Source organism: Lolium rigidum, chromosome 3 (assembly GCF_022539505.1).
Source record: "Lolium rigidum isolate FL_2022 chromosome 3, APGP_CSIRO_Lrig_0.1, whole genome shotgun sequence".
Taxonomy (NCBI): domain Eukaryota; kingdom Viridiplantae; phylum Streptophyta; class Magnoliopsida; order Poales; family Poaceae; genus Lolium; species Lolium rigidum.
In genome coordinates, this window is record NC_061510.1 from 240,211,461 (window position 1) to 240,234,769 (window position 23,309).

Genomic DNA, 23,309 nt, shown 5'->3' on the forward strand with positions numbered 1-23,309 from the left:
GCTGGCGCCCACGGCAAGTCCGGCCAGCCACCGCCCCCCTGGGCACACACATGTAGCACTGGCAAGGAGGCCCCTTTCCGCCGCGACCTCCCGGGTCGCCGGAGCCACGAGCACATCCTCACTGCCGCCTCAACTTGCGACCGGTCGCCCCTGGCGCAGCTCGCCAGCCACCGCCACGCTAGGCCCCGCCGACCGTCGCCGATCTGCACTGCCGCCAAAGGAGGACGCCGTCCCGCACCGGTCCTCCTCGCGCCAGGTAGTGGAAGGCCCACCGCCGCCGGCACCGCGGGCTTTGTCCGGCGGCGGCCGGGGGTGGGGAGAGGGAGAGGAGGTGGAGGCTGGGATCTAGGGTTTCCGCCCCCAAGTCGCGCGGGGCGACCAAGGAGCGGGTCGGGGAGGAGCTGGTGAGACGTTTAGAAAACCTTTGCAAAGACAAATTAAAGTTATGGAGTTTAACATTTGCATGGTGAAGATGTCAAAGAACTTGCCATTATCTATGAGTAGGACCAAGAAAGAATCATATAGAGTACATTTCACAACATTTTTGAAAAGACGTTCTAAGATACACACTGTCGTAAATAAATAAAATTATATATTGAGGTTTTTATTTATTTGACAAAAGATAAAACAACCTAAGGTGCTTGAGGTAGGAACCGCAAAAACTACATCGTCACCCGTGGTATGTGCTTCCATGAAAAGATTCTTGAGATAAACTCTAATCGCTGCAGATGGACCAAGAGCGGGACAATGCAGGCACAAGTAAATAACCTGCCAGTGTAGAAGGGATTTTTTTTTTGTCAGACACAACACTATTCCTACAAAGCCACGAGGCACATTATATGGCTGCTGCGCCAAAAGTAAATGACATTTATTTTTTGAACAAAAATATTTTAATAACTGAGTCAGCAGACCGCCTCATTAAAAACCTTCCAGTCCCGTAGGTACCCTGGAAGTAAAAGAGTGCGTCTGGTACCTGCTGCTCCACAAAAAGTGATTACATCAGAGAATGGTTACATCGTCCACAGCTGTGGATACAGAAATAGGGGAGGATCATCTATCCAAACACTATGCTCATTATCCTCTACTGATCTAGCTAAAACGTGTGCTGCTTTGTTTGCCTCCTGTGGACAATGATTCAGACGTGTCGACGCAAATCCTGCCACAATCGCTCGACACTCATCAAGAAGGGGCATACCCACAATTCGATGCAAATCAGGCTCCTTCACCGCTTCTACAACCTCTAGAGCATGTGTCTCAATATAAATATTAGGGATTTCTATTTTCGTGCCCTCGGGTCCTTAGTTGTGCTCAGTTTTCCCCAGCTCCTTAGTTTTTCCTCAGTTTTACCCAAGCCTTTGTCTGAAACCATCACACGTGATGTAACGGCCGGTTGCCCGACGGTTGACCGTTATCTTCTGACTAGTGGGGCCACGTAGAGCCCGCAAAGACACGTCAGACCATCCATCTTTGTTTGACCGTAAGCATCGGTGTATCCCTGACCAAAACGCGCACGAGTGGGGCTTCGGTATATCGAATGACAAGTGGGCCATGGCGCAGATACAATGGGCAATACACGGGTAGGAATAGATTTTTAAACGGAGCTCTACAGCGATGGCACGGAGGAGGTGGCCTGCGGGGTGCCGAGATGAGATCGACGTCCACAAAGAACTGCATGAGGCGAGACCAGACGCATTAGATAGATATGAACTAGACGCGTTTAACCATGCAAAGAAGAGAAGAAATGGTCGACGACATCGACGACTACCTCAAAACTTTGACTGACCATGTCCGACACGAAGGCGAGCAATGTAGAGAAAACTAGTGTCTCTCCTTTCTGGCGCGTATAGATGGGTGCTAGAAGAGTGTGGTGGCGGAGGGAAAGACCTCGCGGTGGTCTGTGGCGTCCAGCATAGCGGGGCGGCGTGGCCGTGCCCACAGCGGCGTGCATGCATGTTCGGCATTGGCATCAGCATGTACGTTCGGCATTGGCCTTGGCGGTATCTCTGGTGTGTCAGTGATCGAATGAGGGGACGGGATTGACGGTGCATCCCGACGGTGACCTAGCAGTGGCGGCGAGCATAGTCGTTCTGACCATGCCGATATCGGCATCGGCATCGTTTGGAGGCTGTGGTGCTCGAATCAAGGTGGGATTTGTTTCTTGTACGCCAAAAGTGATTTGAAACAAGTTTCATGTTGAAGGTTAGGTAACGAAAGTTTGTAACTAGGGACCCTTGTAACTAAGCCCAAAATTATACTAGCGCCATGGTGAGGTTCTTTTTGATAGAGTTATACGGTTGGGCAAACTTTTTTGACACTTTTTAGATAGGGTTCCTTGTTGTTACACGTATGGCATCATGTATGGCAAATTTGGGGTCATTTGGAGATGTTCGAAAAAATCACTTTGCTTAAACGCATGCCGTTTCGTCTCACTGAAACCAGCTTTTCTAACAAGGTGATTTTTTCTACATTCTCTAAATGACCTCAAATTTCATACAGCTGATCTTCTATACATAGATAGATAGATTGTTTCGTTTTTACATTTTTCGAACTTTTTATTTCCCTTTATAATCCCCAATAGATTTTCAGATTTGGTAACAAGTTATGGCATAATGTATGGCATCATTTTCGCCCTAAATTTGAAATTTTGTGAAACTTTCCCTTTTAGATATTCCTTGTTGTTATAGATATGGCATCATGTATGCCAAATTTGGTTAGGTCTCACTGAAACCAGCTTTTGTAACAAGTTAGGTTTTTTCGACCTTCTGAAAAGGAATTTTTTTGCGTGAAAAGTAATGGATACAACAAATCGGTGATGGTTTATCATTTTTTGCGTGAAAATTAATGGCTACAACAAATCGGTGATGGTTTATCATTTTTTGCGTGAAAATTAATGGCTACAACAAATCGGTGATGGTTTATCATTTTGCGTAAAAATTAATGGCTACAACAAATCGGTGATGGTTTATCATTTTTTGCGTGAAAATTAATGGCTACAACAAATCGGTGATGGTTTATTATTTTTTGCGTGAAAATTAATGGCTACAACAAATCGGTGATGGTTTATTATTTTTTTCGTGAAAATTAATGGCTACAACAAATCGGTGATGGTTTATTATTTTTTTCGTGAAAAGTAATGCCTAAAAGAGTTTATAATTTTTAGCGCGTGAAAATGAATACAGAAAACCGCCCTTTAGCATACTTAGAGAGTGGAAGGTAACCGCCGACAGAGAGAGAGAGAGGGGTTATCCTGCCCGTTAAATCATATGATCAACGGTCGGCGGGCACGATCCGCGTGACATGGGCTAGACCAATCAGAGCAATGTTGCACGTCTGCGAGAATTTGTGGAGGGAGAGGGCAAAACTGAGTAGTATCAAGAAACCAAGGGCACCTGTATAATAAACAGACTAAGGAATTCAAATATGAGATTTAAAAAATGGAAAATGCGTGTTTTGTACAATGAAACCCATCTTGGCCTACCTCAAACTATTTGCAATACAAATATACATGAGTGTGAGAATTGTGGCCTCATTTAGACAAAGTATGTTTTGGGGAAAGCTGTTTTGGGAAGGGCTTATTGTGTAAAACCATGCACCTTCATAGCTACTAGGTGATTTGAGAAGGCCTTTGAGAAGTGGCAATTTGTGGTAAAACTTGATTTATCTATGACTTATCTATGTTTTGAGAACTGGCAATTTGTGGTAAAGGCTGCATGAGTATGTGCCACTATTTTTCGAAATTTTTTGCACATTAAATGACTCATTTAACTAGTTAATCCCATTTGTTGACTGTCTGTTGACCAGCCACTTGAGGGTAAAACTGAGCATATTGCACTAGCCAGTATTAGCACTCAAGGGGAAAACTGAGCACACAAAAAATGCTAGTATATGACTCGAGGTTATATCTGAGTATATCTAAATTTCCAGGGTTAGACTCGAGGACGCGTGTTGCGGTGCAGAAATGGAAGACGTGCAATTGTTGACGCGTAGACGCGGGTCGCGGTGCAGAAGTCGAAGACGTGCAATCGTGGACGCGTGTCGCATTGCAGAAGTCCAAGTCGTGCAGACGTGCAGTGGTGGACGCGTAGGACGCGGGTCGCATTAACCACCCCTCGCCTTTATAGACGCCTCCTCCCACTATCTCTGTCACTCTCACTCGCCCACGCAACGACGCCTCTCTCACGTCCCATTATCTTCTCCAAAGCTCCCAAGCAAAAAACCCTCTCCCTCTCCCTCTCCTCTGCCGGCGAGATGTACAAGGAGAATGCCAATCCCATCATCGACGGTGCCGTCAGCTCCAAGCGCGACGCCTCCCTCTTCGACGCCGTCCCCTCAACGGACGTCGCCGCCGCCGCCGGTGCATCGGAGGCTGCTGCCGCCGGTGGCAGTCAGATCCCGCCGGGATTTGACCCCTATGAGCCGGTGCCGTACGTCCGGCCCCCGAACCCCTACGACACCTTCCTGGAGGACCCATGGAACGAGGTAACTACGGTTTGCTTCCTTTTTTGTTTCCCCACTCCTTTTTGAACCCTATTTTTGCTGGTGTAGATGGATCTGTAGATGGATGAGTATTGGGCTAATATTTGCGCCGATTTTATTCCATTTTGTTTTGATCACTTCTTGATTTCCTTTAAGATTTGGGGTTCGGCCGTTCGGTTAATTTATGCAAGTAATAATTGGATCTCAATCGGTTAATTTATGCAAGTAATCATGGGATCTCAATCAGTTATTTTATGCACTAATCAAAAGATATCAACCGTTTAATTTTGCAAATAATCTGGAATGTGTTCAAGTTCAGATCTGGAATCTGTTTCTTTGCCTATGATGAATCGTTGGGCACAAATTTTTACAGGGAGGGTTCAGCGAACCATTGCTATGTACAAATCTGTTGTGCAAGAGCTTTGGTTCGCTTACACCTTCCCTGTAGATATATAATCATGCCCACTCTAACTGAGGCTGACTCTGTTTTTCCTAACTTTATTATCATGCACGTTCGTCATCGTTGCAACTCATTCACTCATAGTTTCTGGTTGATATGGATCAGATGTCTGGCAGCGACGTCGGCAGCGACGACGAGGAGGAGGACGTCAAGACTCGCCAGGTGCTGCGGAGGCTGCAGGTCGGCCAGTACATCTCCTACTTCGCCAAGGGTGTGTACAGGTGCCCCTTCTGCACCAGGAGACTCGGCGCCACGGACTTCAACTGCCTCGTCACGCATGCCGAGAACATCAGCAACACCTTCCCCAAGGTCGGCACGACGGTGAACGTCTACTCCTTCCGCGCCAAGCACAGGGCGCTCGGCATGCACCTCCGCAGCATGCAGCGGGTGGAGATCTCCGCCGGGCGCATGCCTCCGCTCAAGCCCAAGGCTCCCAAGGGGAGCTGCAGCAACAAGTGGAGGGAGAGCCAGATGGGGTAGGCGGAGTCCTGGACGTGTGCTGCTGCTGCCTCCCATTTTGTTGTTGGGATCCCTTTGTTGTTAGCTAGGGATCCCTTGTTGTTATGTTGTTAATATGATGGTGCTGTCAAGAACCTCGAACCTGTTACTATGTTGGCTGCTGTGTATGCAGCTTATTATCTAGAGAGGGATCCCTATTATCTATCCCTATTCTACTATATTTTGTTGGTCTTTGTTTTCTCTATTTACTATGACTCGTGAATTTATCGTACATTACCCCGGAGATTTGCTTCTAGATTTAACTACATACATATGGACCGGAGGGAGTACTAGATTTGCTGCCATATTGGGCAAACAACGAGGGCCAAAAGACACAAATAATTGAAGAAATACAGAAATGCAAGCTTCTCTAGATTTGATACTATTTTGGTGAAAAGGACAGAGAGAAAGAGGGGACAAAGGTGCTCTTAATAATGCCAATTTGGGGCCGAGAGAGACAGAACCCAGCTCCTGCTCACGTGCAACCAAACACGGTCTCGTCCCGTCCCACGCGACGCGGCCCCACACGACGCGGCCCCACACGTGACAGAACGGTCAATTAAACGGGAATCCTGCCGTCTGAGCTGCTTCTGCGGGTTTCAAACAAGGGCTTGGGGAAAACTGAGGAAAAACTAAGGAGCTGGGAAAAACTGAGTACAACTAAGGAGCCAGGGGCAGGAAAATAGAAATCCCTATATATTATTGCACCCGATCCTCTCACCAGCTCCTTAATTAAGAGAAGCATCGACAGGTTGCATCATTCGGAATTCCTCGGGCCAATTCTTGACGGCATGTAGGATACCGATTGAGGGGGTCATTGATGTAACGACAGCGGAAGCGCAAGCTCTTCGAGATGGCCTACGCCTGGAAAGTAAATGACATTTATGTTTAGAAGGAATCCCCCTTAGCCGATTACCAACTATAGTTTAAACAGACCAAGCTGCACGCAAATTTGCATAAAAAATATGCCATTGCCATGCAAAAAGAGCATTCCAAGCTAGGAACCTATTTCTTAAGAAGTCATGCAAAAAAGAGACATTCTAAACGAAATAACCATGGCACCTCCTTAATTATAACAAGAGAGGTAATTTGCTATTAGAGGCATTAAATTGGTAAAAAAAACTCCTGGTTTACTATGGACATGAAATATTTATTAAATACACAACAAAGCTACTGAAATCACACTACTAAAAGCACACCTCAATAATTTGGATATTTTTTCGATAAAGGGAATATATTAATATCAAAAGATACCAATTACACCCAGCCTCTGCAACAACGCACCACCCTAATGGCACTACGGATGCACACAACCAAAAAATAGAAAAGAAAACTAAGAAACACAAAAGTCCCGCTACATTATCTCGGGCCTAACAGCAACAATACATCCACCACCAAGACAACACCTGAAATACAGACTCTCCAAAAACGACGCCTTCAAGAAGAGAACAATGTTCTAACACCGGCGTCGCCCGATTTTGATCTTAGGTTTTCACCCTGAAGATAGTCTCCACTCTCAAAACAATGCCTCCAACAAGGTCATTGCCAGGCACAACCAGTTAAGGCCAGACATTGGGTTTTCACCCTGAAAGGTAGGACTCTGAACTTCACCTGTGCTGTCGCCTCCACTTTCATACTGTTGTTGTGAAGCCCGGAACACCAAACAAGTCCCTCAACAGCGCGGAGACTTGAACCTCCCTTAGCTAGTCCTCCCAACCAGCCTTCATGAAATTCTCTTCTTCCGACTTTCATCATGGATCCATAGTCACTTGATGTCAACACCGAAAAAGAGCTTCGCGTCGCTCCCTCCAGAACCAAACGGTCGAAATAAAAGCATGGGTGCGTGCGACCGAATACCACCCGATCCAGCAAACTACAGGCAAAATATGCGCTGATGCATTCGCCGGCGGAGCCTTCCGGAACTCAACACTCCGGCTAGATGAAAAGGATCAGCATCCGTAGGTCTTCATCTTTGCAGAAGAACCCTAGGACCACCACCTTCAAACCCGAAGCAGAAGAATAGGCCCCCACGCCGCCATCCACTGATGAACGGTGACGAAGGAGAACTCGGTGGACGGCGGAAGCCGCAACCACACCATCCTCTCCCCGCACATCGTCGCCCCCTTCCTCGCGCCGCCAGTAGAAGCCGACGATGGATCTCGGCGGGCACAAGATCCAACAGCCGCCGCCACCACCATCCATCGCCGGAGGCCGTGGTGGAGGAGCCCCCGCCGCACATCCAGGGACACCGCCCTAGACGCCGAGCACGCTGAAGCCGGAGGTCGCCGCCGCAGCTGCCATCGCCGGTCGCCGCCTCCAACAAACCCCCAGGCACTTTGGCGCCGGGGCCCGCCGCCACCGTGGCCAGCGCCGACGGCAGCGGTGGAGGGAGAGAAACGGGGGGAGGGGCGGTGGAAGGAGGGAGATCGGCTCCCCAGCGGCGCCCTGGGGAGCGCCACGGGAGCGTCTCACTTTTTATTGGATAGAGAGAAGTTGCCAATATTCTTATTCATAAAGTATTGATCCTTTTTTGAGAACATTCAAATGACTGCATGTCTTTGTATTGACATTGAAAAGGAGTGCATTTACAAGAGATTGCAGGATTAGGGGCCTTAGCTGTCTCACTCGGTCCCTCCCTTTACCATGCTAATCTCCGTTGATCAATTTCTGCAAGAATGACTACTACGTTCCAAGACTCTGGATGATTTAAGACCACATTAGTTGACAAAACTAACAGATTTGATGCAAAAGTGGCCCTGTAAAAAAACGAGAACAGACAAGCACACAGATGGTAGATGGAGAAATGAGAATGCTTGAAGAAGCTGCTATGGTAGAGCAAGGGGTTGCACACGCTGGCGGTACTGGCACCAGGCTGTTGCTCGTTGGGGCATGAGGTGGTAGACATGGAGGCTGTAGTTTCTGACGATCTGCTGCCTCCATGGGCAGAATTTTCTCAGGGGTAACCGGAATTTCCAGTTTTCGGTCAGTTACCAGAAAATTCGTTCGAGAAAAAAAACCTGGTGTCCAGTCACAAGAAAGTTCAAGGGCATAAGATGTTCCACTACGCCACCCTCTTAGTCTTCAATAGAACGTAGCTGTAGCATACGGAGAGGGTGTGCAAATTTTCTTCAGGGTATCTGGATCATCAAGGCCCTAGAGAAGATACACAAGCAAGGAATAAAATCAATGCGATAGTTGGCATAATGTCGCTAGAAATTACAGTGTACCCAACGCCATTACCTTGTAAATATGTCTTATTCTATCCTCCTCGTCCTTAAACTGAAAAAGAAAGGAGGGTACACATTTAATTAACACAAAAAAACAAAAACCCTAAATGCTCAACAGCAAGTAAAGGAAAATAAATGATCATACATCCTCAGCATCATCATCCGAGGCATCCCACCCTCCACTATGCCCAAATGGCAAATAACCGTCTGGGTGACCAGCATTGTATGCATTAGCTTGGTTCGGGTGCTTCATACCAACACTTCCATTATTTGTACAACCATAGCAGCAACCTTTAGAAGGAAGAGAGGGGAGGGGGAAGTTGTCATTTAACTGCAGCATACCAACCAGGGACAAAGAAAAACTTGATAATAATAGTTGAGTAACTGAAGGCAAAAATTCATGCACATGCACACTGGCTGCATCAATGTAAAGCTTGTGGATAACGAACATGATAAAAAAAAAAAAAAAGAGAAAACCCCCAATTTGGTCTATGAAATTGTCCCGGATGTGCGTTTTGGTCACGAACTTGCAAATCGTAAATTTTGGGTCACGAAGTTACCCCGCGCGAGTGTTTTGGTCACTCTGTCATTGCATTAGTTTGCTGACGTGGCCAATCATTTTTTTGCAAATTGGCCCCTAAAATTTTGATTTTTCTAATTTCCAGTCCTCAGTTTGACTTTTTAGGGGGCAATTTGCAAAAAGACAATTAGCCACGTGAGCAAAATTCATGATTTGCAAGTTCGTGACCAAAGCGCACATCCGGGGCAACTTCATGGACCAAATTGGAGATTTTCTCACAAAAAACATGACATGATGGGTAAAGAAACAAAATAATACAGTAAAAATAATTAATGCAACCTAAGAAAGGGCAAAACATAATGTATGCTCAAATCCTAACACAACACTCGCCAAAAGTATTCCATTTTTTTCATGAACTTTGCATAGGTCCAACAAAATATTTATGAAGGAAAACATGACAGGAGGAACAAACAAAACAATACTGTAAAAAATAACGTCATGCACAAAAGACATTTAAAAAGTAAGTGTACCAGCACCATGAGCCTGTGATAGTTAAACTCTTAAAGTAAGAGATGAGCATGGAGTACCATTAGCATCAGTATTGATCATGCAGCAACAGCTGACCGCGAATTCATCTCCTTCTATACACGTCACTTCAGCGAAAAATAGAATGTCAATGCCATCAGCTCCTTTTGTCTTTGTAATGAAATTGAAATGATAGTACCAAATATTCCTCTTGCCCTCCCACATTATTTGACAATGCAAAGCATCTTTTAGTTCATACGCAAGATCCTAAAATAAAAGGCATGCATAGGATCAGCAATTGTTAAAGGAATAAAAAAAGATATAATCACCGAGGGGGTGACGGAGAGAGCAAACCCCCAAAAGATCGTGATCCTCGTTATACTTGTCCACTAAAGCTTGAAGCAAATGGCCCTTATCTGTAAGAGTATTCTCAGATGCAAATGCTTCTGAACATTTCCTTTTTGTGCCATCAGGCCAGTAAAGAGACTGCCGTATAAGCCGATCCATTGGAGAAAGCTTGTCTAATGATTCCTTGGACCTACTTGCACAACAGCAATGATTAGTATACTGTACTTCCTCAAAGGTGGAGTATACACAGCCATATTAAGTGATTTGTCCCTGTTATCAGCCAGGCATAGGGTTAGGGTGAAACAGCCTCCAAGTTACCTAGAGGCTGTAACATAGCACATGATACTAATGAACACGTGCAAGGCACGGAACTGGACTGCTTACATGCATATAAGTTTCTGATGCAACATTATCTATTACTGTTACAAGGCATCCATAATTCATTTTCAGATCCCCAGCTCAGTTTACTGCACTGTTTTGACTTTTGACCAGTTAATGGTACTTATTGCTGTGGACCAATGTTTAGAAACTGGGGAAACAGAGCTAAGTGGGTGTATCCAGCTAATACTTAACAAATCCAATTGAACAAATTACAATTCAGATGATAATATAAATACAAAGTGACAGCATCTATATGTAAAATTTTGAGCTATGCTTGTGACTTATGCACTACTTCAACAACACTTACAAGTTACAAATACGGTAACTGTTTAGTAAAATTTAAAAGGTTCCACGACAGGAATTGCAGAAGAAGACCAAATTTAGGCTAGGGTTTTTGTGGTCAACTTCACAGCTTTTCTATAGTCCAACTCAGGGCCATATGCTGTAAAAAATGTGAACATCTTATGGACAATGGAATCATGTTTGTATGTAGCGGGGTTTGAAAATAAAAAATACCAAAAAAAATGTTGGGAAAACTTACATCATTTCATGCTGGAGGCCATGAAGATGGCAGTCAATAGCATTTTCAGCTGCTTGTAAGCTCTGGAATGGTCCACCCACATCAGGATATGTGTGGAAAGATTTTGAGTGATCGATCCTGATGTAAAATTTCAAATACCAATCAGGATGTCCGCGGCTCAAAATGTTTGGACCAGGAGATGAGGAAAGGCAGCGCCCTGATGATGCCGATATCTCTGTGGTGCCACGAAGTAGATCCTGCGGAGTGGACGAGGAAGTGGTAGTTTGTTCAGCAGCATGATCCTGACACCTGAATTACATAAGTGAGACACAATTGAGCAGGATGATGAACAGAATTAAGAGCAACTTATCTTAACAGATCAATGTGTAAACCATATTATGACCGTGCTATGGAGGAAGTAAACTATTTATTGCCGTTGCTTAATACGTAGAAAATTCGAGTTGATAGGTTTCTACCGGTAACTTGCAATCTACCAGACAAAATCCTAATGCAACGAATCTATCTAAAGGAGAATCCTCCGTCGATGAACAGCTATTCGATCAACGCCCTTTCTGTTGACTATATCAGAAACAGAAAGTGTATAATGGAGAGCATAAAAGGGGCATACGATGGAGACTGCGGCCGACCCTCGGAGGGGCCCGGGCCGGAGCGACCCCGGCGGGAGTTGCGAGCGCGACCGCGACCGCGGCGCAAGTTGAGAGCTTTGAAGTGGACGGCTTGGTGGCGGCGGGAGAAGGGAACTCGGAAGGTGGCGCTGCCGCCACCACGCCCGAGTACGCGACCGCCAGGGGGTGGCATTGCGGTGCGGAACGAGGATTCGGGTTTTCCTTCAGGGAGAGCTTTCGAGTTGGGAGGGGAACAGAGAAGGCACGGCGCGCGCCTAACCTTTGATCATACCTCTCCAACATAAGATGTATTTTAGGCATCGAACTTATCTAAATTATATATACTAGCACGATGCCCGCGCGTTGCAGCGGATTTTTCTTTTAGTAATATTGAGATTCGTATCATATCTTGGTATTGTGCCCCTTTTCCTCTCCACCTGTACACTGTCTTGATACTAATATATGGTAGATACACCATGACAACAGATAACACAAGGTTTCATAGGGTGTCCTTTACCAGAAGTAGCATGTAGGATCAATCGCTGCAGCTTTAATTAGCGCGGCCACATATCTTGCTCAATTTCCATGGCGTGAATCAACGGAATAAATTTGGCAATCTTAAGCTACGTGTGGTCGGTACTAATCCATCTTCATTGTCGAAGGCAACAAGTCTTGTCCAACAGCCACAACGCACATGGATTCACCAACCTCTGCACGTCAATCTTACCTTTGTCCTGTCTTGCGAAGGGGCTCGTGGTCGCCTCGGCTGTCACGTATGGAGAGTGGAGACGTAATTAATCAATCTTCTCTCGCTTGATCTCTCCTAAGATCTGGATGTGATGAGAGCTCATCAAGGATGACCGGCCAGACATATATAGGTAAGAATTTTTTTTTGTGCTTTACTATTTTTTAAGCACGAATATTAGAGCATCTCAAACAGGCGTCGCGGTTTCGCGCGCGGACACTTCACCGGACGCGCGAAAGTTCAACGCACCAGACGCCGTGATAATGCAGCTCGCAAAACAACATTTTGTGAAAATCAGATGGAATCGAAGATCAAACAGAAGCAAATAAAACTAAGAAGTACTTGTTGTCGTCCCTGAGGCGGTGTCTTCGCTCTCCGTCCACAGGTCGTCCCAGCACGGATCATCGTAGGCGATGGTGCACTTGACGTACAGCTGGTCGTTGATAAACTGCTTGCCCCGCCGATGATCCTCGCGGTAGCGCTGGCGCTTGGCCTTCTTCTGCGTCCAGAACTCGGCGTCGGTGTGTTATCACCAGAATTTGACCAAGTCTGGAGATGGGCCGTGATTAAATGGGCTTAGAGGATTTGCATGGAAAATATTCCCGAACCGGCCTTGTACAAGAAGTTTGGGCAAGATTGCCCGTGTATCTATAAATTATGGTAGGATACGTGTCGGTTAGAATTAAGAGATAGAGTTTAGCTCGTACACGGTTGGGTTTATTCCCAAGTTAGAAAGTCTACGGACTATAAATATGTATCTAGGGTTATTGAGAAGGAGGACGATCACGTTCACAACAAATCAATCTAGGCGCATCGCCACCCCTTGTTTCGAGGGTTTTTCCCGGGTAAGCAGCATGCTGCCTAGATCGCATCTTGCGATCTAGGCAGTATCAGTTTATTCGTTTTTGGTGTTGCTCGTGCTGAAGCCTTTTTGATGGCGAGCAACACCCTTATCTTAGGTGTTTTGGGGTTGATCACAATGCTTTCACGATGCATTTGTTTAGCTATGCTTCCCCTCGATATCTAGCTGCCCTTACACCTATTTTAGGTGTAAGGGCAGCACCTTGCTTGTTCATTATTTAGTAGATCTAATCCGTTATAGTTGCTCCTTATTCTTCAAGGATTGGTTTGACATCCGTATGATTAGGCCTTATAAACGGGTTGAAGGATCCGGTAGTGCGTAAGGTGTGGTTTACTAAGCTCTAGAGGGATTGTTCCGGGGATCAACTTCACGTTGGTTTTTAGGCCTCTTTAGTGCTTGTTTTCTATTATCTTACGTGTCTGTTAGGCTCAATTACGCATAGGATGTTCCGATTATACGGTGAAAACCCTAGACTATCGTAGATTAGCTTAGCTTGATATTGATAAAGCATAATCCCCATGTCCTTATAAATCTAACATGAACCATGGGGCAATCGGCTCTTTGAGCCGATCCACGAAACAACTTAAGAGCCGATCGGGGCTCGTATTTAATGTTTACGTGTTTGCCATGCAGGAAACTAGTCGAAGCAATCCATCACCTTCCTGACCAGGTATAGGTCAGGTGGCACGCCCTCGTAAGCACCAGGACGCGTGTGCCAGAAGGCATTGCGGGCCGTCGCCCGAGGGACCAGGGTCAGCCGCAATCCTGGGAGCCTCCCGGCTCTACTGTGTTGCCCGTCGCTGCTCGCCGGTGGGTTTCTGACCGCAACACATTCTGGCACGCTCGGTGGGACACTCTGCAACAACATCGACGTCTGCAGCAACCATGTCAAAAGCTGCGGAGGAGGTGGTTGGCGAACCAGTCACGTACGCAGATCTGCCAGAAGGCATTGCGGGCCGTCGCCCGAGGGACCAGGGTCAGCCGCAATCCTGGGAGCCTCCCGGCTCTACTGTGTTGCCCGTCGCTGCTCGCCGGTGGGTTTCTGACCGCAACACATTCTGGCACGACCGCGACGCGCTCGAGAGTATTCACCAGGCTTTCCGAATAGCGGTGTAGGGAATGAGCCGCCATGTAATTGATTTCCTGGCGCAGAGCTCTGCTACGTTCCTCCGAAGGGGTATACAGGTCCACCGGGCGTGCCAGAATGTGTTGCGGTCAGAAACCCACCGGCGAGCAGCGACGGGCAACACAGTAGAGCCGGGAGGCTCCCAGGATTGCGGCTGACCCTGGTCCCTCGGGCGACGGCCCGCAATGCCTTCTGGCACACGCGTCCTGGTGCTTACGAGGGCGTGTGATGGCGTGTAACTCACACGTTCGTTGGGAACCCCAAGAGGAAGGTATGATGCGCACAGCAGCAAGTTTTCCCTCAGAAAGAAACCAAGGTTTATCGAACCAGGAGGAGCCAAGAAGCACGTTGAAGGTTGATGGCGGCAGGATGTAGTGCGGCGCAACACCAGAGATTCCGGCGCCAACGTGGAACTTGCACAACACAACCAAAGTACTTTGCCCCAACGAAACAGCGAGGTTATCAATCTCACCGGCTTGCTGTAACAAAGGATTAACCGTATTGTGTGGAAGATGATTGTTTGCGTAAAACGAGTAAAGAACAAGTATTGCAGACAGATTTGTATTTCAAGTATAAAAGAATGGACCGGGGTCCACAGTTCACTAGAGGTGTCTCTCCCATAAGATAAAAGCATGTTGGGTGAACAAATTACAGTCGGGCAATTGACAAATAGAGAGGGCATAACAATGCACATACATGTCATGATAAATATAGTGAGATTTAATTGGGCATTACGACAAAGTACATAGACCGCTATCCAGACATGCATCTATGCCTAAAAAGTCCACCTTCGAGGTTATCATCCGAACCCCTTCCAGTATTAAGTTGCAAAACAACGGACAATTGCATTAAGTATGGTGCGTAATGTAATCAACAACTACATCCTTAGACATAGCATCAATGTTTTATCCCTAGTGGCAACAGCACATCCACAACCTTAGAACTTTCTGTCACTGTCCCAGATTCAATGGAGGCATGAACCCACTATCGAGCATAAATACTCCCTCTTGTAGTTAAGAGCAAAAACTTGGCCAGAGCCTCTACTAATAACGGAGAGCATGCAAGATCATAAACAACACATAGGTAATAACTTGATAATTAACATAACATAGTATTCGCTATCCATCGGATCCCGACAAACACAACATATAGTATTACAGATAGATGATCTTGATCATGTTAGGCAGCTCACAAGATCCAACAATGAAGCACAATGAGGAGAAGACAACCATCTAGCTACTGCTATGGACCCATAGTCCAGGGGTGAACTACTCACTCATCACTCCGGAGGCGACCATGGCGGTGAAGAGTCCTCCGGGAGATGAATCCCCTCTCCGGCAGGGTGCCGGAGGAGATCTCCAGAATCCCCCGAGATGGGATTGGCGGCGGCGGCGTCTCTGGAAGGTTTTCCGTATCGTGGCTCTCGGTACTGGGGGTTTCGCGACGGAGGCTTTAAGTAGGCGGAAGGGCAACGCGGGGGGCCACACGAGGGCCCCACACCATAGGTCGGCGCGGCCAGGGCCTGGGCCGCGCCGCCCTAGTGTGGCGGCGCCTCGTGGCCCCACTTCGACTCCCCTTCGGTCTTCCGGAAGCTTCGTGGCAAAATAGGACCCCGGGCGTTGATTTCGTCCAATTCCGAGAATATTTCGTTACTAGGATTTCTGAAACCAAAAACAGCAGAAAACAAGAATCGGCTCTTCGGCATCTTGTTAATAGGTTAGTTCCGGAAAATGCACGAATATGACATAAAGTGTGCATAAAACATGTAGATATCATCAATAATGTGGCATGGAACATAAGAAATTATCGATACGTCGGAGACGTATCAGCATCCCCAAGCTTAGTTCCGCTCGTCCCGAGCAGGTAAAACGATAACAAAGATAATTTCTGAAGTGACATGCCATCATAACCTTGATCATACTATTTGTAAACATATGTAATGAATGCAGCGATCAAAACAATGGTAATGACATGAGTAAACAAGTGAATCATAAAGCAAAGACTTTTCATGAATAGTACTTCAAGACAAGCATCAATAAGTCTTGCATAAGAGTTAACTCATAAAGCAATAAATCAAAGTAAAGGTATTGAAGCAACACAAAAGAAGATTAAGTTTCAGCGGTTGCTTTCAACTTGTAACATGTATATCTCATGGATAATTGTCAACATAGAGTAATATAACAAGTGCAATATGCAAGTATGTAGGAATCAATGCACAGTTCACACAAGTGTTTGCTTCTTGAGGTGGAGAGAGATAGGTGAACTGACTCAACATAAAAGTAAAAAGAATGGTCCTTCAAAGAGGAAAGCATCGATTGCTATATTTGTGCTAGAGCTTTTATTTTGAAAACATGAAACAATTTTGTCAACGGTAGTAATAAAGCATATGAGTTATGTAAATTATATCTTACAAGTTGCAAGCCTCATGCATAGTATACTAATAGTGCCCGCACCTTGTCCTAATTAGCTTGGACTACCGGATCATCGCAATACACATGTGTTAACCAAGTGTCACAATAGGGTACCTCCATGTCGCCTGTACAAAGGTCTAAGGAGAAAGCTCGCATTTTGGATTTCTCGCTTTTGATTATTCTCAACTTAGACATCCATACCGGGACAACATGGACAACAGATAATGGACTCCTCTTAAATGCATAAGCATGTGGCAACAATTATTATTCTCATATGAGATTGAGGATATATGTCCAAAACTGAAACTTCCACCATGATTCATGCTTTAGTTAGCGGCCCAATGTTCTTCTCTAACAATATGCATGCTCCAACCATTAAGGTGGTAGATCTCTCTTACTTCAGACAAGACGGACATGCATAGCAACTCACATGATATTCAACAAAGAGTAGTTGATGGCGTCCCCAGAAACATGGTTATCGCACAACAAGCAACTTAATAAGAGATGGAGTGCATAAGTACATATTCAATACCACAATAGTTTTTAAGCTATTTGTCCCATGAGCTATATATTGCAAAGATGAATGATGGAATTTTAGAGGTAGCACTCAAGCAATTTACTTTGTAATGGCGGAGAAATACCATGTAGTAGGTAGGTATGGTGGACACAAATGGCATATTGGTTGGCTCAAGGATTTTGGATGCATGAGAAGTATTCCCTCTCGATACAAGGTTTAGGCTAGCAAGGTTATTTGAAACAAACACAAGGATGAACGGTGCAGCAAAACTCACATAAAAGACATATTGTAAACATTATAAGACTCTACACCGTCTTCCTTGTTGTTCAAAACTCAATACTAGATATTATCTAGACTCTAGAGAAACCAAATATGCAAACCAAATTAGCAAGCTCTAGGTGTTTCTTCATTAATGGGTGCAAAGTATATGATGCAAGAGCTTAAACATGAGCACAACAATTGCCAAGTATCAAATTATCCAAGACATTTTAGAATTACTACATGTAGCATTTTCCAATTCCAACCATATAACAATTTAACGAAGAAGAAACTTCGCCATGAATACTATGAGTAAAGCCTAAGGACATACTTTTCCATATGCTACAGCGGAGCGTGTCTCTCTCCCATACAGTGAATGCTAGGATCCATTTTATTCAAACAAAACAAAAACAAAAACAAACCGACGCTCCAAGCAAAGCACATAAGATGTGGCCGAATAAAAATATAGTTTCGGGGAGGAACCTGATAATGTTGTCGATGAAGAAGGGGATGCCTTGGGCATCCCCAAGCTTAGACGCTTGAGTCTTCTTAGAATATGCAGGGGTGAACCACCGGGGCATCCCCAAGCTTAGAGCTTTCACTCTCCTTGATCATATTGTATCATACTCCTCTCTTGATCCTTGAAAACTTCCTCCACACCAAACTCGAAACAACTCATTAGAGGGTTAGTGGACAATAAAAATTAACATATTCAGAGGTGACACAATCATTCTTAACACTTCTGGACATTTCATAAAGCTACTGGACATTAATGGATCAAAGAAATTCATCCGACATAGCAAAAGAGGCAATGCGAAATAAAAGGCAGAATCTGTCAAAACAGAACAGTCCGTAAAGATGGATTTTATTGAGGCACCAGACTTGCTCAAATGAAAATGCCCAAATTGAATGAAAGTTGCGTACATATCTGAGGATCATGCACGTAAATTGGCTTAATTTTCTGAGCTACCTACAGGGAGGCAGGTCGAAATTCGTGACAGCAAAGAAATCTGAAACTGCGCAGTAATCCAAATCTAGTACTTACTTTACTATCAAAGACTTTACTTGGCACAACAAAACTCAAAACTAAGATAAGGAGAGGTTGCTACAGTAGTAAACAACTTCCAAGACTCAAATATAAAACAAAAATACTGTAGTAAAAACATGGGTTGTCTCCCATAAGCGCTTTTCTTTAACGCCTTTCAGCTAGGCGCAGAAAGTGTATATCAAGTGTTATCGAGAGATGGAGCATCGGCATTATAAGTTCCCCCATCTGAGGTGGCACTAAGGGCTTTGTCAATTTTAGGCCTATAATAATATTTCTTTGGTTTAGGCATTTTAGAGACATACATAAACTTTTGCTCCTTTCCCACATAAGCTTTCTCTCTAAACTTTAAAGATGAAAAGGTTGAACCCAAGGTTCCCATAGCTTTTTCAAGTTCGCCAATCCTATTAATTTGATTATCATGGTCAACACAGGTTCCTAGGACACTAATTCTTTCATCAATTCCTCCTAAGGATTTATCAAGTTCATCAGTTTTATCAAGTAACATTTCCAATTTAGTTTCAACACGTGGGAAATTTTTCTCTATGGTTTCCAATTTTTTCATAACATCTTCAAGAGAGGTTTCAATTTTAACTTCATTAACAGGTGGTGTTCCAAATAAACTCTCAATAATGCAACTAGCTTCTAAAGCGGGAGCGCCTAGGAAGTTACCTCCCGCGAGACAATCAAGAACATATCTATTCCAACTAGAGATACCAACATAAAAATTCCTGAGTAAGATAGTGGTGGAGTGTTTCTTAGTGCACCTATTATGGGCATCACTAATTCTATACCAAGCATCTTTTAAACATTCTCCCCCTTGTTGCTTAAATGAACGAACTTCAACTTCAGGATTACTCATTTTAGCAGTAGTAAATAAAGCAAACTAAATAAAGTAAATGCAAGTAACTTATTTTTTTGTATTTTTGATATAGCAAACAAGATAGTAAATAAAGCAAAGCTAGCAACTAATTTTTTTGTGTTTTGATATAATGCAGCAAACAAAGTAGTAAATAAAATAAAGCAAGACAAAAACAAAGTAAAGAGATTGGGAAGTTGAGACTCCCCTTGCAGCGTGTCTTGATCTCCCCGGCAACGGCGCCAGAAAAAGAGCTTGATGGCGTGTAACTCACACGTTCGTTGGGAACCCCAAGAGGAAGGTATGATGCGCACAGCAGCAAGTTTTCCCTCGAGAAAGAAACCAAGGTTTATCGAACCAGGAGGAGCCAAGAAGCACGTTGAAGGTTGATGGCGGCGGGATGTAGTGCGGCGCAACACCAGAGATTCCGGCGCCAACGTGGAACCTGCACAACACAACCAAAGTACTTTGCCCAACGAAACAGTGAGGTTGTCAATCTCACCGGCTTGCTGTAACAAAGGATTAACCGTATTGTGTGGAAGATGATTGTTTGCGAGAAAACGAGTAAAGAACAAGTATTGCAGCAGATTTGTATTTCAGTATAAAAGAATGGACCGGGGTCCACAGTTCACTAGAGGTGTCTCTCCCATAAGATAAAAGCATGTTGGGTGAACAAATTACAGTCGGGCAATTGACAAATAGAGAGGGCATAACAATGCACATACATGTCATGATAAATATAGTGAGATTTAATTGGGCATTACGACAAAGTACATAGACCGCTATCCGAGTATGCATCTATGCCTAAAAAGTCCACCTTCAGATTATCATCCGAACCCCTTCCAGTATTAAGTTGCAAAACAACAGACAATTGCATTAAGTATGGTGCGTAATGTAATCAACAACTACATCCTTAGACATAGCATCAATGTTTTATCCCTAGTGACAACAGCACATCCACAACCTTAGAACTTTCTGTCACTGTCTCAGATTCAATGGAGGCATGAACCCACTATCGAGCATAAATACTCCCTCTTGTAGTTAAGAGCAAAAACTTGACCAGAGCCTCTACTAATAACGGAGAGCATGCAAGATCATAAACAACACATAGGTAATAACTTGATAATTAACATAACATAGTATTCTCTATCCATCGGATCCCGACAAACACAACATATAGTATTACAGATAGATGATCTTGATCATGTTAGGCAGCTCACAAGATCCAACAATGAAGCACAATGAGGAGAAGACAACCATCTAGCTACTGCTATGGACCCATAGTCCAGGGGTGAACTACTCACTCATCACTCCGGAGGCGACCATGGCGGTGAAGAGTCCTCCGGGAGATGAATCCCCTCTCCGGCAGGGTGCCGGAGGAGATCTCCATAATCCCCCGAGATGGGATTGGCGGCGGCGGCGTCTCTGGAAGGTTTTCCGTATCGTGGCTCTCGGTACTGGGGGTTTCGCGACGGAGGCTTTAAGTAGGCGGAAGGGCAACGCGGGGGGCCACACGAGGGCCCCACACCATAGGTCGGCGCGGCCAGGGCCTGGGCCGCGCCGCCCTAGTGTGGCGGCGCCTCGTGGCCCCACTTCGACTCCCCTTCGGTCTTCTGGAAGCTTCGTGGCAAAATAGGACCCTGGGCGTTGATTTCGTCCAATTCCGAGAATATTTCGTTACTAGGATTTCTGAAACCAAAAACAGCAGAAAACAAGCAATCGGCTCTTCGGCATCTTGTTAATAGGTTAGTTCCAGAAAATGCACGAATATGACATAAAGTGTGCATAAAACATGTAGATATCATCAATAATGTGGCATGGAACATAAGAAATTATCGATACGTCGGAGACGTATCAGCGTGCCACCTGACCTATACCTGGTCAGGAAGGTGATGCATTGCTTCGACTAGTTTCCTGCATGGCAAACACGTAAACATTAAATACGTGCCCCGATCGGCTCTTAAGTTGTTCTGTGGATCGGCTCAAAGAGCCGATTGCCCCATGGTTCATGTTAGATTTATAAGGACATGGGGATTATGCTTTATCAATATCAAGCTAAGCTAATCTACGATAGTCTAGGGTTTTCACCGTATAATCGGAACATCCTATGCGTAACTGAGCCTAACAGATACGTAAGATGATAGAAAACCAGCACTAAAGAGGCCTAAAAACCAACGTGAAGTTGATCCCCGGAACAATCCCTCTAGAGCTTAGTAAACCACACCTTACGCACTACCGGATCCTTCAACCCGTTTATAAGGCCTAATCATACGGATATCAAACCAATCCTTGAAGAACAAGGAGCAACTATAACGGATTAGATCTACTAAATAATGAACAAGCAAGGTGCTGCCCTTACACCTAAAATAGGTGTAAGGGCAGCTAGATATCGAGGGGAAGCATAGCTAAACAAATGCATCGTGAAAGCATTGTGATCAACCCCAAAACACCTAAGATAAGGGTGTTGCTCGCCATCAAAAAGGCTTCAGCAGCACGAGCAACACCAAAAACGAATAAACTGATACTGCCTAGATCGCAAGATGCGATCTAGGCAGCATGCTGCTTACTCGGGAGAAACCCTCGAAACAAGGGGTGGCGATGCGCCTAGATTGATTTGTTGTGAACGTGATCGTCCTCCTTCTCAATAACCCTAGATACATATTTTTAGTCCGTAGACTTTCTAACTTGGGAATAAACCCAACCGTGTACGAGCTAAACTCTATCTCTTAATTCTAACCGACACGTATCCTACCATAATTTACAGATACACGGGCAATCTTGCCCAAACTTCTTGTACAAGGCCGGTTCGGGAATATTTTCCATGTAAATTCTCTAAGCCCATTTAATCACTGCCCATCTCCAGACTTGGTCAAATTCTGGTGATAACACGGTGATGATGTCCTCGGGGAAAGCCTTCTTCTAGGCTTCCATGGCACGCTCGCTGTCCTTGGAGACGGTGAGGCGGCGCTACGCTTGACGGTTGAGGTGGCGTTGCTCACGCGTCACGAGTTGTGGCTCGCCAGCGACCATTTCCACCTCCTCGCAACATGAAACATCGTCGAAGTTCATGTCACAGAGGGGACGGCACAAGCGCCATGCCGCAGCATCGTATGCTCGATCCGTCAGGTGCGCGCTCGGCCAACTCCCGAGCGGCACGCGGTATCCTCCAGTGCGGATCTCGACGGTGAAGGTGTCGTTTCCGTGGACACGGCGGAAGCCGGACGAGCCCACTCGGCGCGACGGCATGGCGTGGTGGCGAGGGCGCACAGACGCGTGGTGGGGCCGAAGCTGTGCGGAAGACGTGGCGGCATGGTGAAATACATATATTGTTGGAGATGCTCTTAGGCATCAGTTTCAAACAATGTAAAATAAGACACGATAAATTTCAGATGATGTAAAATATGACGCATACATCATTTCGATTTCATGCAAACTTCAAAACATTGGCATTTCAAATGTAATTCAACTTTGACACATAGTTGGGGAATTTGAAACATTTCCATTATGAATTTATAATAGTTTGATATATAGAAACTTTAATACTTTCATGTGGAATGAATGGTAACTAGAACTAGATCTAGTAGATTACCAATCAGGCCAACGTGTAGTTTACACGCACATTGCAGCTTAGTTAGTATTTAGTAACCAAACAAAACGCACAAACGGGCTGAAAATAATTTGTTAGGAACCAAACAAACTTTCATTCAGATATATAAATTTAGCCCAGTTAAACATAGCTCTGCCCAATGCAGGAAAATGCTACCGCCAACCAATCGGGCCCCTACTGATTTGTGCATGTGAATGAGTGAGGGTGTGAACATATTTATGCTTTTTAACGCCGATGGGCTCATGTACTCTTTTTTGGCGAATTTTGCAGTTCCAGCGTTCAATTTCATGAGTACCTA